The following is a 14,118-nucleotide window of genomic DNA, read 5'->3' as shown; positions in this document are numbered from 1 at the left end:
CTTTTTATAGACAGGGACTCATTGAGTAGCTCAGGCTGGCCTTGAACTCGCTGTATAGCCCAACTTGGCCTCAAATTCATGGTCCTCCTGCCTCAGCCTACTGAGTGCTGGGATTACTTACAGACATACACCACCAAGCCCAGCTTCCTGTGCTCATATTCAGTGCTGTCATTTTTTTTTTTTTTAAACGTTATCAGTTATTTAGTAAGGTTCTTGGTAAGAAATTTAGAACACCAATTTGTGAGGGCAAAAACAGATCTCCTTTCGTCAGAGCAACAAGCAGATCACATGTGGCCCTGGAGCTCAGGGACAGCTTTGATTTTTGGCAAAATTTGCGAGTTCACTGCTTTCTGATGGATTTTGTGCTGCTTTGAAACTTGGTATCTCTGTTTCTCAGTGTCAAAGACCTTGTCTTCTTGGTGTCTGAGTTTGCACAGCTTCTTCTTCTTCTTAAAGTAAGCATTGGTGAGGTGTTTGGTGATTTTCACATTGCTGATAGCAATTTTTTGTAGAGGTGGCAATGACACATTTCTGATACATTCTATGCAGAGGAACACGATTGAAGTTAAGAGGCCCAGGCACAAGCAGCAAGCCACTACCAACTACTTTAGGAAATCCACTCCCACCTCTGTGGCACCCAGCGAGGATGATTAAGTGGTCCTAGGAGTGATGGTAGCTCACAGTGTCCTCATGTGCTGACTGGTCCTAGGATTTTGTTTTATTGTATTTTATGTTTTGCCATGACTCAACAGCTTTCAGGGCTTACCTTCAGTAGGGTGGTATCTAGGCATTTTTCGAAGCTTAGAAGCCGGGTACCACCATACTTGTCACCACCAACTGGTTCTGTGACAGTAGCGAGAACCTTCTCCTGCTGTTTCTTAACCTTGGGTTTAGCAGCTGTGAACTTACTTTCTCTTGTACAAAGCTTGTCTGGAATAAACAGCAGATCGGGAGTATCTACCCATTCCTCTACTCAGGACAGTTTTGGCTTCTTGGACTTTTTAGCCTTCACATTACCTTTTTAACCAATGCCAGTGACATCAGCTGTCCTGGCTTTGGGTTTCTTCTTTTAGTATCTGGCTTCTTACTTTCTTCGCCTGCTATCTAGCATGATGGGAATGAGCGTGCTGTCACTCTTGAGATGTGTGGCTATTTTTGTTGCCAATTGTGTCAGTGCCCTGAGGGGCACAAGCCATTTTCTATTGCTGCCAACTGTCACCATGTGGGGCAGTGCCAGGCAGAGCCCGGGCTCTGCCGTCCCTGGAACCTCAGTGCACTGTGCCCCTGGAGTGGGGTCCTGCCATGTGGTGTGCCAAGTTGCTCTCCTCTCCCACCTTTGTGATACCCTTGTCCTCAGAAGGGGCTCTTGGGGTCTTTGTTCTTCCCCGGTGACTTTGGCAGGAGTCCTTACTAACAGGGCTGTGTGGAGTGAGGGGATCTTGAGGTCTCATCCCATGCCGAAAGGGTTATCACCTCCCACCCCCGCCACCTCCCCGACTCTCCTCCACTGTCCCACCAAGCTCCCAGCAGGGCTGTCTGCAGCTTGAGCTCTGGCTTCTGATCCTGATCCTTTACCAACCTCTCCACTACCCCAGCTCACTCAGGTTACATGGGTGCCCTAGGCTGGCAGAAGAGTTGGTTCTTTAAGGCCACAATGGAAATCTACCGGGCAGGCCACAGTGAGACAGGAAGGGAGCCACGCCTCCATCTTGTTATTTTGGTTCCTCTCCCTCCTTCGTCCTCTTCATCTCCTCAGGGCCACAGCTCTGTCCACAGCTGGCTGTGCTTCCCGTCAGAGGTGGGGACGAGCGTTCTGGTGACCTGAACTGAGGGAGGCTGAAGGTTTCCATGGCCTGAATTGTGTCTCGCTTTTCCCCGCTTCCCCCCACCCCATTCATATGTGAAGGAATAGAGGAAAAGGAAATGTTCCATATCTTTTTAGGTTCTGTGTCTGCAGCCCTCTTAACTAAATTGACAAAACAGAGATTAACAGCAGAAAAAAGTATATATGTAGCCACTGAGAACAAAAACAGTAGCAAACCCCTCTCCTCCCCACCTCTCTGTCTCTGCCTTTCTCTCTCTCACTGCAGTGCAGGGAATGGAACTCAGGAACTTGGCTTCTTAACAGGTTAAAGTTAGAGGCTTATTTACCTAGCTTAGTAGGGGAAAGTGAAGCAAGAGAATAAGCTTTTATGGGAAAAACAAGTAAGTTTCTTTGGGAAAGACAAATGTATTTTTAGGAGAACAAATGAGAGAGATAAGAGAATTTGCATGGGATTTGTCTATATGATTATGAGTGGTCTGTGGCTCCTTCAAGATCATAAAACTTCCTGGGAGAAGCTTTTTTTGAAGGGGGGTTTATTCCTCTTCTCCCTTCTGGGAGTAGATTCAGCCTGAAGTGGGAATTTACGGTAGCTTCATTTCCCCAAAGTTGCTGCTTTTAGTCAGAAAAGGGAAGCTCTAAGAAGACTTCTTTCTATATCTGCCAATTCTGAATTGCCTTCAGTTTAAAATAATCCACATGCCACATATTTGGGGGTAGCATGTCCTGATGTCCTTCAAGCCCTGACCCTGATTTAGAGATGAGAACATGTAAGGTGGTAATTAAGGTTAAATGAGATCCTAAGAGTGGGCCCACTGAAGTGCTAACAGGAGGATGATTAGTTTTCCTGAGCTGGGATCGGAGGGACAGCCCAGGCCAGCTAAGCTGAAGACTAAAATAGTCTGCAAGAGCCAAAGAGACAAAAGCTTCAAAATTGTGGAATTGTAGGTTGGTTAAGTGCTGTATTGAGTTGGTCCTTGGGCTGACATACTGCAGAAAAACAGAAAACTGGAGACAGTGGGCACTCTATAGACTTCTAAGGCCAGTCCCACTAAGGTTCCATGGCTTGGTCCAAGAAGCTAGTGCTCTGCAGACCCCGTGTGTACTGCCAAATGACAGTAGTCGCATCATTTAAAGTCTCAGCCTCTGCGGATTTTCTTTCTGCCCAAAGCCCTCAGCTGTGTTAGGGTTATGTGTCACCTGCTGGTGAGTGCAGAGCCTCCCGTTCTCCTTGCTGTGGGCCTGAGAGAGGCTGGAGCTGCCGCAGGACCCTGATCGCATGCATGCTGTCATCTGGAGATGATTAAAGTCCTGAGGACACTGAGAAGCCACGTTGATAGTACTGATGATTAGATCCTTATTTCTGCGTGGGGCCCTCTTCATTGTTTAAATCCCACTGTAATTTGTTGGGATTTTCTGTCTGATGTTATAAAAAGCAAACTGATTTTTCAAGGGAAGCATAGAACCTTGCACGCTGGGCTTTGAAGTTCGCAGCTTTGTGTTGGGTCTGCCTTCTGAAGGCTTGGCTCTTCTGCCAGCTCCAGGCAACCCAGAGCCATGACTCCTGTCCTTTGATGGGCTATGCTGTGCTGTGCTGGGCTGTGCTGTGCTGGGCATCACAGTGGCAGTGATGCTGGGTGTGTCCTGGTCAGGATGGAAGACGTGGTAGCTGGCACCTGTCTGGCGTGTCTGTATCACCTTGCATTCCATTTCCGGTTCTTTTCATCTTGATCTCTGACAGTTACATATCCATACCCCATGCAGACACCCCAAATCTGGCTCTCCTGAGCAGAAACGAGGAAACAGAAAGGAGGGGGGCAAAGGGAAGGCAACCAAGGGGAGACTTTTTAAGGGAGGAGAAAGCCTCATTTCCCTCTGTTGTATTTCTTCAAAATCCAAACAACTCCCACAGGTAAGTACACTAAGTATTCAACATTTATTTCAGTGCCTTTGTTTTGACTAATTGCTGGCTTGAAAAAGAAGCTTCAGGAAGGTTGAAAGTAAATTTTATCATTGCCCTGGGGGGCTGATCCAAAATAATCGCAACCCTTAATAGCCAAGCTGAGCTGTAGGCTGCCTGGTTATTTTTATCTTGACGAGAGACTGGCACTGCCAAGGAAATTGTTTCTTCGGGAGAGGAGCGCCTCTGTGGCTTGACCGGCAGCGTAAGAAGTTTGGGAGCTCCCTCTAGGTGTGTAGAAACTGGTGACCTTGAGTGTAGACGGGGAGAGTGGAGAGAAAATTGACAGAAACCAAAGACTCCCAGGATAATGAGTCATGGAAATAAACAAGTCTGCAGACAGTAAGTGAGGGATGAAAGACAGAAAGACTCTAATGAACTGAACTGATTTTGGAGGAAAACCATTTGGATTCTTTTCGTGTTGAAAGTAGATAACAGAGATCTACTCAGGAACCAAATGACGTGACTTTATTTTTAAAAAGAAAATCCTTAGAATACTAGAATATGTAAGGGAAAGATACAAATGCATTCATTATTCCTTAAAGTTTCAACTGTTCTTCAAGTTAAAAAAAAAAATCAGGAAAAACTGGGAGCTAAAGACACAGGCCTGTGATTCCAGTACTTGGGAGGCCGAGACAGTAAGATCCAAAGTTTGAGCCTAGCTGGGAAAAATAGCAATTTACTGAGATCCAATCTCAAAATAAGAAAAACGTTGGAGATATAGTATACAGGCCCTGGATTCAGAATCCAGTATTACACACACACACACACACACACACACACACTATGTATACAAAGTAGAAATGTTTGGATAGATTATAGATTATTTTATCTTTCTTGTGTTTTTTTTTTTTTGTTTTTTTCAAAAATTTCTATAATGGACACATTTATTTTGCATAACAGTGTATCATCATCTTATTAGTAAGCATTAAGTATTATGTATGAGAGAGGCTACCTTTCCTGTGTTACACAAATTATGGGGCTAGGGATGCAGCTTAGTGGTAGAGCACATGCCTAGCAGGTACACGGCTCTGGCTTCAATCCCCAACACTGCAAAGAAAAAGTATTTTAATATATGTGCATATATATTTTTATATACACTATGGACACATTAGAATGTGAACTGGAAGGAATTTGGGATGATAGACTGTTTCTCCCTTGCAGTTTAAAGACAAGGGCAAAAATATATTTAAAAAAAAATAAAGACAAGGGCACTAAGGAACAATGCAGTTAAGTCCGAGACCGAGGTCATATAGCTAGAGATCAGGGCCTGGTGATCTGTAGCCCCTAGACACGCGAGGCTTTTGAGCCTCTTGGCCAGCCAGAACTGACAAGTACTACAGAAATAAAATATATATTGTGTCTAGGCCAATCTTTTTCTCCACATATGAAAAATGTAAAACATTCCAATTTCTATGCTGACTACATGTTGGTACAGTGGGTTTAAATGAATTTAACCTGTATCTGATATCACTAGTATAAAACATAAGCCTTACCTCTCAATCTGGTGACCTCTCTGTTCCCTGCATTGAAATGGACACTATCAATCCTTTCCTAGAATTAGGTGGCTGAACACTACTCAAAGCAGTGATACTACTATCAATTTGATAATCTCTCGATTTGTTGAAAATGCATCATTTGTGTCTTCTGTGGCTCCTGGAGGCTTGTTACTGCATAATCACACGTAGAACCCTTTGCCTGACCTGCTTCTTTGGAGTTGCTTTTTGCTGTTATGTGTCATTACCATGAGTGATCAAGCAGACTTCCCTGCCTGCTCCTCAAAGACATGCAGAGCAACAGCAACAAAAACTGGGTTCTAAAATCAAGCTTTGAGAACTGAGAGTTACTGTGTTTAAACAATGCTTTGTCATTTATTCTCTATGCAATTTTATAAACATTTCTTTCAAAAAAAGACTTGGGCTTCTGCCTAATCTCTTTTTACTCCCAAACCTCCTTACCTCTTACTATTTGGCACAATAGTATCCCCCAAATAGAGACTGTGACTGATTTGGGAAATGTCAATACAGATGTCTCTCTCTATGCATGTATTTAACTCTAGCCATAAATTGCACTTCAGATGCAAGTTACTACATCAGCACGTTGGGTTAGCTATAATTCGAAAAAGGCTGGAATGTACAGACACAGCCACAAAGAATACATTACTGGGTCACCTGACCACCAAGGAGCCATGTCCTGCATGGCTCAGTATGTGACTCTGTGGCAAGCTCTGTGTGCTCAGTGCCCCTGAGTGTTTAACAGTTCAGGTTACAATTGCTTTTAAGGATTGTGTGAGAGAGCACAGCGAAGATGGCTCTGTCTGCTGTGGAACTCTCATCTACCTGGAAGACAAGGCTGGATGCCAAGTCATGCTGGTACCACGGTGTAACCGAGCTTGCATCACATGGGATGGGCTGGGGTACAGGAACTGGCAGAGAAAGAAGGTGAAAGTGTGCAGAGGAGCTTGGACTTGAGCTGGGTTCTGGAAAGGAGGTAAGGTTATTATGTGAATGGAAACGAGCAGCAAGGAGGGGAGTTCAGGCAAGATGGAAATCGGCCCAGCTACTGACAAACGGATGCACCCTGAAAAGACAAAAATACCTCGTCTCTCTTATTTCTGCCTCTTCCCACCTGCCAGAACAGTGCCTGGCACTTGAGAAGTTCTATTAGGGTTGTGAATGGATGGACTACTGGAAGTAACACAGAGGGGATCATCTAGGGGATCCCCTTTCTTTCAGGGCAGAGGGGCAGGACAAGCTGAATAATATCCCACTGTGTGTATATTGTATCTTTTTCTTATATACACATCCACTGACTGGCACTTCGATTGTTTCCAACTCTTGGCCGATTTGTAATACTGCAACATGACTGGTTATATGAGCAACATGACTGGTTATATGAGCCTCGCTTCTAGAATCTGTTTTCAGTTCTTCTGTGTATATCATTGGAAATGAGATTGCTGGATTAAGGAAGCATTCTTTTTGTCCCTTGTGGCATTAGGGATTGAACCCAGGGCATCCTCATGGAGCTACACCCCCAGCTCGCTTGAGCACTTTCATCCCACTTTATGAATGAAGAAACTGGGAAATCCTCTGATAGGCCCAAGGTCTGCAGAAGTCTGCAGAGCGAGTTTTGACTCTCAGTTCTGTCTCTGCCAATTTCCACCAATTCTGAGGTTACAGCCTTATCTGCATTACTTACGTATTTGCCCAGGTTTAACTCGGAAAATTGAGGATTACATTGATGCATACTTTTGGCAGCAACTGATTTTGTGGTTTACATAATTGGAAATGAGAGAAGGTTTGGAGCTCTGTTTTGTCCGAGGCTCAAGTTGCATAAGTAGTTGACAACCATAAATTGGCTGAATTCTTTTTCTGGACACCAGATTCCAACATTGTTCTGCATTCTGTGCAGCCTTGTGTTAATTAAATGCTAACAGAAGTCCAAGGCAGTTGTTTTAGAATTAGCTGACCAAGGGCCCAGTTACAGTTCTTTAACCTTGGGTATGTCATCCTTAAAAGCAATTGTAACCTGAACTGTTAAACACTGAAGTTATAATTTATGCCAATTATCATGTTGCCAAATAGCTTTATATTCATATTGAGATTTAAAATAGAATTTGGTGAGTCTGATTTTGTAGTGAGTCTGAGATTAAGATGTGTGAGGAGAAAAAAAATGATTTGTTTCCTTTGTAATCCTTATTTTCTTCAGTTTGAGGGGAGTGTGTGTGTTGTGAATGGGGGAGGGGTGTGTGTGTGTGTTTGTGTGTGTAAAAGGAGAAGTAATTAAGAGGAAAAGGAGGGAAGAAACACAGGGAAGGGAAAGGAGATCTGTAAAATGATCTTATATCTGGATGGGATCTCAGAGGCCATCTGAGTCCTTTGCTTTCCTGGAAGGAGGTCTAGACGCAGAGGTGTTGGGCAGCCTGTCCTGCTGTGCAGTGGGTGAGTTGGGGAATGCTTGCAGAATCCTGGAGGTCCTTTACCCCGAGCCCAGGGCTCTCTGGACTCTTGGATACCTGCTGTATCTGCTGCAAAGTTCTCTGGGGGCCTTGACACATGCTCAGACAGTTATTTGAGGAGTAGGGCAGTGAGTAGGGAGTGCACGATGTTAATAGTAAGCAGAGTGCAAGATGTGGCTACGGTGGTGAATACCTACAATCCCAACACTCTGCAAGCCGGGGCAGGAAGATTATGAGCTTGAGTTTAGCTTGGAGAATTCAGCAACTTAGTAAAATCTTTCTTAAAAGAAAAATAATAGAAGTGGATAGGGATGGAGCTTAGTGTGAAAGCCCTGGGTTAAAAAAAAAATGCATAATGTACTAGAGTGAGACCTGCTTTCCTAGGATGGATGGAGTGAGGTAAGGGGGAGTTACAAGAACCTGGAGAGAGGTGGATACGCAGGCTCTGGGGACAGGGCTGCTTGACAGAAACCTTGAACTTCAGTCCGGGGGCTCAGAGTGACTCAGTAAAAAGACACTTTGACCTTTCTCTTCTCCTGCCTCCAGCACCTGGCCAAGCCCAGTGGGAAGTGAGGCATGAAGAGAACTCCTGGATGTTGTCCTTCCAGATCAGCTTTAAGGTAAAGAGGTGGATCTGGAGAAATAAAAAGGCACATCTCAATGCAAAGCTTCAGAGACACAGTTCCTGCCTTCTAAGGAAAACAGCCATCCTATGTAGGCTTCCATGACTCGCTAAGCCCCCGGTTTCTGAGGTATTTGGTTGATGGTGACTTTGTTTTCATGCAAATGGGCATCTGAATTTTGGTCTTTCTTCAAACGCTTCTGGAACTGGCTTTTCGGTGCTTTCGTGAGCAGGCTGGCTCTGATGATTATGGTGACATGGTGGTGGCCTGTGTCAATTACCATATTTTTGGGAATCTGGACCATTCTCTGGACCACTTGCAATCTGGACCATTCTCTCTGTGCAATTACAGACCTTAATTTTAATGAAACCATTTGGGGTTCATTTTAATCAGCAAAATGAAATGTGGTGGATACTGTAGAATTTCGTTTTGGTTAGACATTAAAACCATACACGAGCCTTGGGTTGCTCTTGGTTTTTGTTTGAAGTCATGGGAGAATGTAGTTTTGAAAGGAAAAGCTGTTTCCCTGGTGCTCTGTTGTGAAGGGAAGATAGCTCTCACATGCATGAGCATTACTTACTCCTAGGTTTCTTTGTAATTGCAGAACACCTGGGATACACCACCAGTACATCCGGTCTGTCTTTCCCCATTGGTTACACGATCCCGAAATCAAGAATGATTCAGTTGTAAAGAAGACAGAGCTAGCAGGATGGCATCTTGCATGCAGACATGTGTGCTTGGAGGGGATGCAAGGACTGTGTGACCTGTGAACACGACTGGCCTCCTCAGAAGACTTTTCATAAGTCTGAGATGGGAAGAAAGTAGACTTTCAGTCTTGCATACCAGACATGGAGGCACATTCCCAGCTACTTGGGAATCTGATGCAGGATGATAGCAAGATGAAGGCCGGTCTGAGCTGTGTAGTGAGACCCTGTCTCAAACTGAAAAATAAAAAGGACTGGCATTATAATTCAGTACAAACCCCTTGGTTTAATCTCTCTACTGCAACAACAAATAAAACAGACCCAAAACCCTAAAATGACAATAAAAACTTTAGATGAAAAACTAGTTTTGACATCGGTTCCACTACTTCAAGGAACAGAGAAATTATAAGCTTAATTCCTCAGCAATCCAAAGATTTTAGTACACTGGATTATTTGATTATGTGATCATGTAGCCTAATATAGAGACTAAGCAAACATGAATACACAAATGTTTTGCCTTTCTTTCTGAATCAGAAAACTAACATACCATTGGACTCTGAGAAGTAAGAATTTCTGAAATCAGATTACCTGGTTACTGGACCTTTGATGAACTACTCAATTCTGCGATGTGTACATTTCAACACTTTCACATATAGCATAAATGGGAAGGTGTATCAATAAGCATTGATTCAGAAACATAGTACAAAACATCCAAATAATAGTGGCCCAGTCACATAGGAGTTAATTTTTTTTCTAGTATATGATAATTCTGGTGGTAGAGAGCCATGGGCAGGGTTGGCCACTCCATGATTTTACCAGACTCATCCATAAGATGTAATGTCCGTTCATGAATGACAAGATGAGAGTTGGAAGACCAAGCGTTTTATCCACGCAGCTGCAGAAATATGAAAGAATAAAGGGGCACACATGCTGTTAATCTTCCTTCTTTTCTGAAAAGTTTAGTCAACTTCTGTTTTCATATTATTGACCACTGCAAACTGCAATTAACTCATGGAAGTTTCTTATAGAATAGAAACTCTATTCTATAAGAAATCTATAATGTATCAAAGATTCTCTTTGAAGGACAAAAGGGAGAAAGAATCGCAGGCAGGCACAGGGGATGGAGACACACTTTTGGGATACTGAGACAGTAGAGCTATATGAAAGTGTTTAGCAGAATGGCTAGCAATTGAAAGCATCATTTCGTATTGCTGCATTGTCCTCTAATTATAAAGGTATGGAATTTTAAAAAAGTAACAAAATCTAGCTGGGTGTGGAGGTGCATGCCTGTAATCCCAGCACTCTGGAGACTGAGGTAGGTGGAATGCCATGAGTTTGAGGCCAGCCTGAGCTAGATAGTGAGAGTTCAAGGCCAGTCTGAACTATGTAGCAAGATGTTGTCTCAGGAAACCACACACACGCACACACACACACACACACACACACACACAGCAAAATCTAACAGAACAACATTTACATAATTTTGCCTTCAAAATCAGTCACCTTGGAGGGTAGGGTAGCATTTCCATTAATTATATGTTATTACTTTTAGAACATTTTCATATTTTATGCTATATGTATTAAAACATCACATTGAGCCTCATTAACATGTACAACTAATATATGTTAGTAAAAATAGCAAAAAATTATTTTCAGAGGCAGTTTACTATGCATTCAAGAACATAGTTACCTGCCTGTGCTATCATCTTCATCATCTATTATATTCAAAATAAACTTAGCCTTAAATGACAGTCAGAGGATGAGGACTGTTGGCCTGTGAGAATGTTTTAAAATGTTCAGCAGACTCCATGGGGAATTCTGGTTCAGTTATCTCTTATTTCCAGAGGCTAGACTTCTATACCTCCCACATTAATATGAGACATTTCAATGAGCAAAGCAAAGTGTATGTAAAACATTTTGCCTTAACCATGAAGGTTAAGAGAATCTTAATTACTCCAGGTTCTTTGTCCCACCTTTGTTAAGGTATTAAGGTATTCATGGTCAGGTAGGCTTGTAGATGAGTAATCTGTTGGAATTATACAGGTATTTTTATATCTTTATCAAAAGCAGCTAAAAAAAAAAGCAGCTGAAAGTTCATAAAGAAAAACTGAGTATTTTTTAACCTATAGGTATAACTGGTTAATATTGCTACAAAATCAACACTTTAGGAACACATAAAACTGATTCATATACTAAATCATGCAATAATTTTCATGAAGTGAGCCCATTATACACATTTTATTTAAGTCCAAAAAAATTTCCATGGTATAAGTTCTGGTCATTTATTGGTCAACTTAAAGGGATATGGTCTATCGCAAAGTTTATCATGTTATTTTGTTTACCCTGACATTATTCCATGTAAGAACCAGCAGTAAACTTCACTATCACCTGGTCTGAAATTTTTATTTTCTACATGAGGAAACTGAGACCTAAAATTTGAATGACTTTCCGGACAGCTCACAGTTAACAAACGATAGGCCAGGTGTCAGAGCTCAGCGGGTCCTAATATCATGCCTGTTTCACTCTACCAGATTTCTTCTTAGTCACTTTGGAGTTGATATTGCTCTGTAAAAATTTCCCCCACTAGGACAGGACAGGTAAACACTTGGTCTAAGGATTGTAAATCTTCGTCTTTTCCGTGTCATGAAACAATGTACTTCTGGTCCATCAAGGCTCATTCCGCTCTTCATTTAACCCCTAAGTCTCTGCAGAGCACTTGACAAGCCAGCCAGACGAACTGTCCCCTTAAAGCTTGGTGTGGCTGACTGGCTCCTCTAGACAGTGGACTTCTCACCTTCTGAGTCAAGTCCTGCTCCCTGCCCATCCTCTTCCTGGGAATGGTGAGACAAGAGCAGCCACCTGGGACTCAAAAGGCAGAAGCCACAAATTAATGCTAACTATCTTTGGACAGTCTACCTCTGGGCTATAATATCTATAGGAAAAAAGTAGTTACGCCACTGCCTTGAAATATAAGGGTCCCTGTGTTAGTCAACATTCACTATAATAAATACTGGAGATAATCAGGTTATAAAGAGAAGTCTATTTTGGCTCACAATTTTGGAGGTTTCAGTCCATATTCCTTGGTCACTTTCTTTGGGCCTGTGGTGTGATTGCGTGACGTGGCAAGTGTATGGGGTGAAGCAAAACCATTCATCTCATGGCCAACAAATAAAGAGAGAGAAGAGACCAGGATCTCACAGTCCTCTGTAAGGACACCCCTCCAGTGACCTGAGGACCTTCTGCTAGATGCCACCTCTCAAAGTTCCCACTACCTTCCTCTAGTGCCACCCTGGAGGCCATGCCTATAACACACAGGCTTTTAGGGGCACTGACTATCCAAGCCATGGCATCCCCTTGTTATAGCAATGTGACAGTACCTTAACTTTATACTTGATAGCACTCGAGTGGCCCTGAATTCAGCAGAAAGTAGATTTTGCTCTCTTAAAGTCTGAGCTGCAATCAACAGGTCATTTTTCCTTGGGCTCAGAATTTAAACATCAGGATATTCTTATTGTGAGGTAGAGTTGTTGCCTAGAAAGAACATTGACCTGGAGAGTTTGGTTGAAAGCTGTAACACTGGCTTACTACTAACTTCCATAGTACTTGCTTAGGCAAACTCTTCCTTAGGTATCAAATGGAGATTATATTGTTTTTTTATGTCCCAATGGAATTCTGAGTAATACTTCGTAATAAATGATTGCAAAGCACTTGGCAAATGTGAGCTTTCTACCTATAATGCTGAACTAGTTTAGTAGCTTTTTTGGCACTTTGATCTCTGGTGATTCATAGGTAGGCCTCAACGTTGGCAAGGAGGGGGCTTGACTTTGGCATGATCTGCCTGAGCTGGTGTCTTGATCATTAGAACTTAGTGGAACTCTTATTCTCGCCTGTAGGCCCTTGCTTAACAGCACAAAACTGAAGAAGGCCTCTAAGCTCTGGAGGCAGGGAAAGCTGGAGGCTTTCCCTGGTTGACAATCCTTTCCTTTTCTCCAGCGTAGATGTTTGTATGCATGTCTGTATTGATGTTGGGGTGATTAGTAGAGCCTCAACATGTTAAATCAAGGAGTCTTGTTTCTGAAATCATTTTCATGTGACCAACATCATGCTTGTAAAAAAACAATACCAAGTTAGAATCATGCTTTAGGCATTAAAAAAACAAAAAGTCCCTTATGACCTTTATAATTCCTGTGTTAAATCTATGTCACATACAAATAATAGCTCATTGTGACAGCTGAACGAGACCCTAGGATTTCACCTAAGAGACCATTTCTTAAGTAGATGACTCTTGACCCTTTTATTTCAGCACTGAGAAAGTGTTCCTTGTGCCAGGCAGTCGGTGACATTTTCTTCTGGGCAGCCTTGACTCTTTAAGTTACCTTCGACCATGAATCCTTCTTTTATCTTAAGCATCTCTAGGAGGGAGAGACTTGGAACACTCTCAAGATCAGGCCCTTTTTCTAAAGAGCATAAATCTGTTCGAGTAAGGTAACGATGTGTGAGAACATGGTCCAAGTACATTTTTAGAGAAAAGTACAAATGGTGTCAGGACACAGGGAGAACAGTATTGTTGCCCTAATAGCTCCACCTGGAAATGATTGGTCGGTATCAAAACCCACTTACCAGAATGGATGTCAGGTTTGAGTTCAAATGGAATAGGTTTGCATGCAGTTCCAAGGCCATTATCTTTTAATGTAGTAATGTGATATACTGTGCTCATCAGTGCATCCTGAGGCTTAGAGTTCTTTGAGATGGAGGAAGGAAGGGGAAGGAGGAAGGACAGAGGAAGGGTGGTAATGATGTGGGGCAGGAGATGCAGAAGAGAGAAAGGGCATGGCATTCACACCTGCCTATGCTATGACCCTTACATCATTTACTTCTCAGGAATGTTATGTCACTTAATTTTTCCCAACAGTCCTGTGTGGTAAGCTTTGCTCCAAATGTGCAGGAGAGGAAGCCAGGAGTCAGACAGACTATGTCATATTCAGTCAGCAAGTATGGAGGTGAAAATCTGAATCTACGTTTACCTGACTCCAGAGTCCTTGCTCTTGCCA

At 42.8% G+C, this 14,118-nt stretch overlaps 1 pseudogene; it reads right to left on the bottom strand.

The window, feature by feature from the left end:
* Positions 1 to 284: 284 nt before the first annotated feature.
* LOC101787983 (large ribosomal subunit protein eL6-like) lies at positions 285 to 3,205 on the bottom strand (annotated as a pseudogene).
* Positions 3,206 to 14,118: the final 10,913 nt, after the last annotated feature.

Source organism: Cavia porcellus, unplaced genomic scaffold, assembly GCF_034190915.1.
Source record: "Cavia porcellus strain 051 isolate PalLab524CR breed Dunkin Hartley unplaced genomic scaffold, mCavPor4.1 scaffold_13, whole genome shotgun sequence".
NCBI classification, from domain to species: domain Eukaryota; kingdom Metazoa; phylum Chordata; class Mammalia; order Rodentia; family Caviidae; genus Cavia; species Cavia porcellus.
The sequence above is the reverse complement of the archived record's forward strand: the minus strand, read 5'-3'. Positions and strand labels throughout refer to the sequence as shown.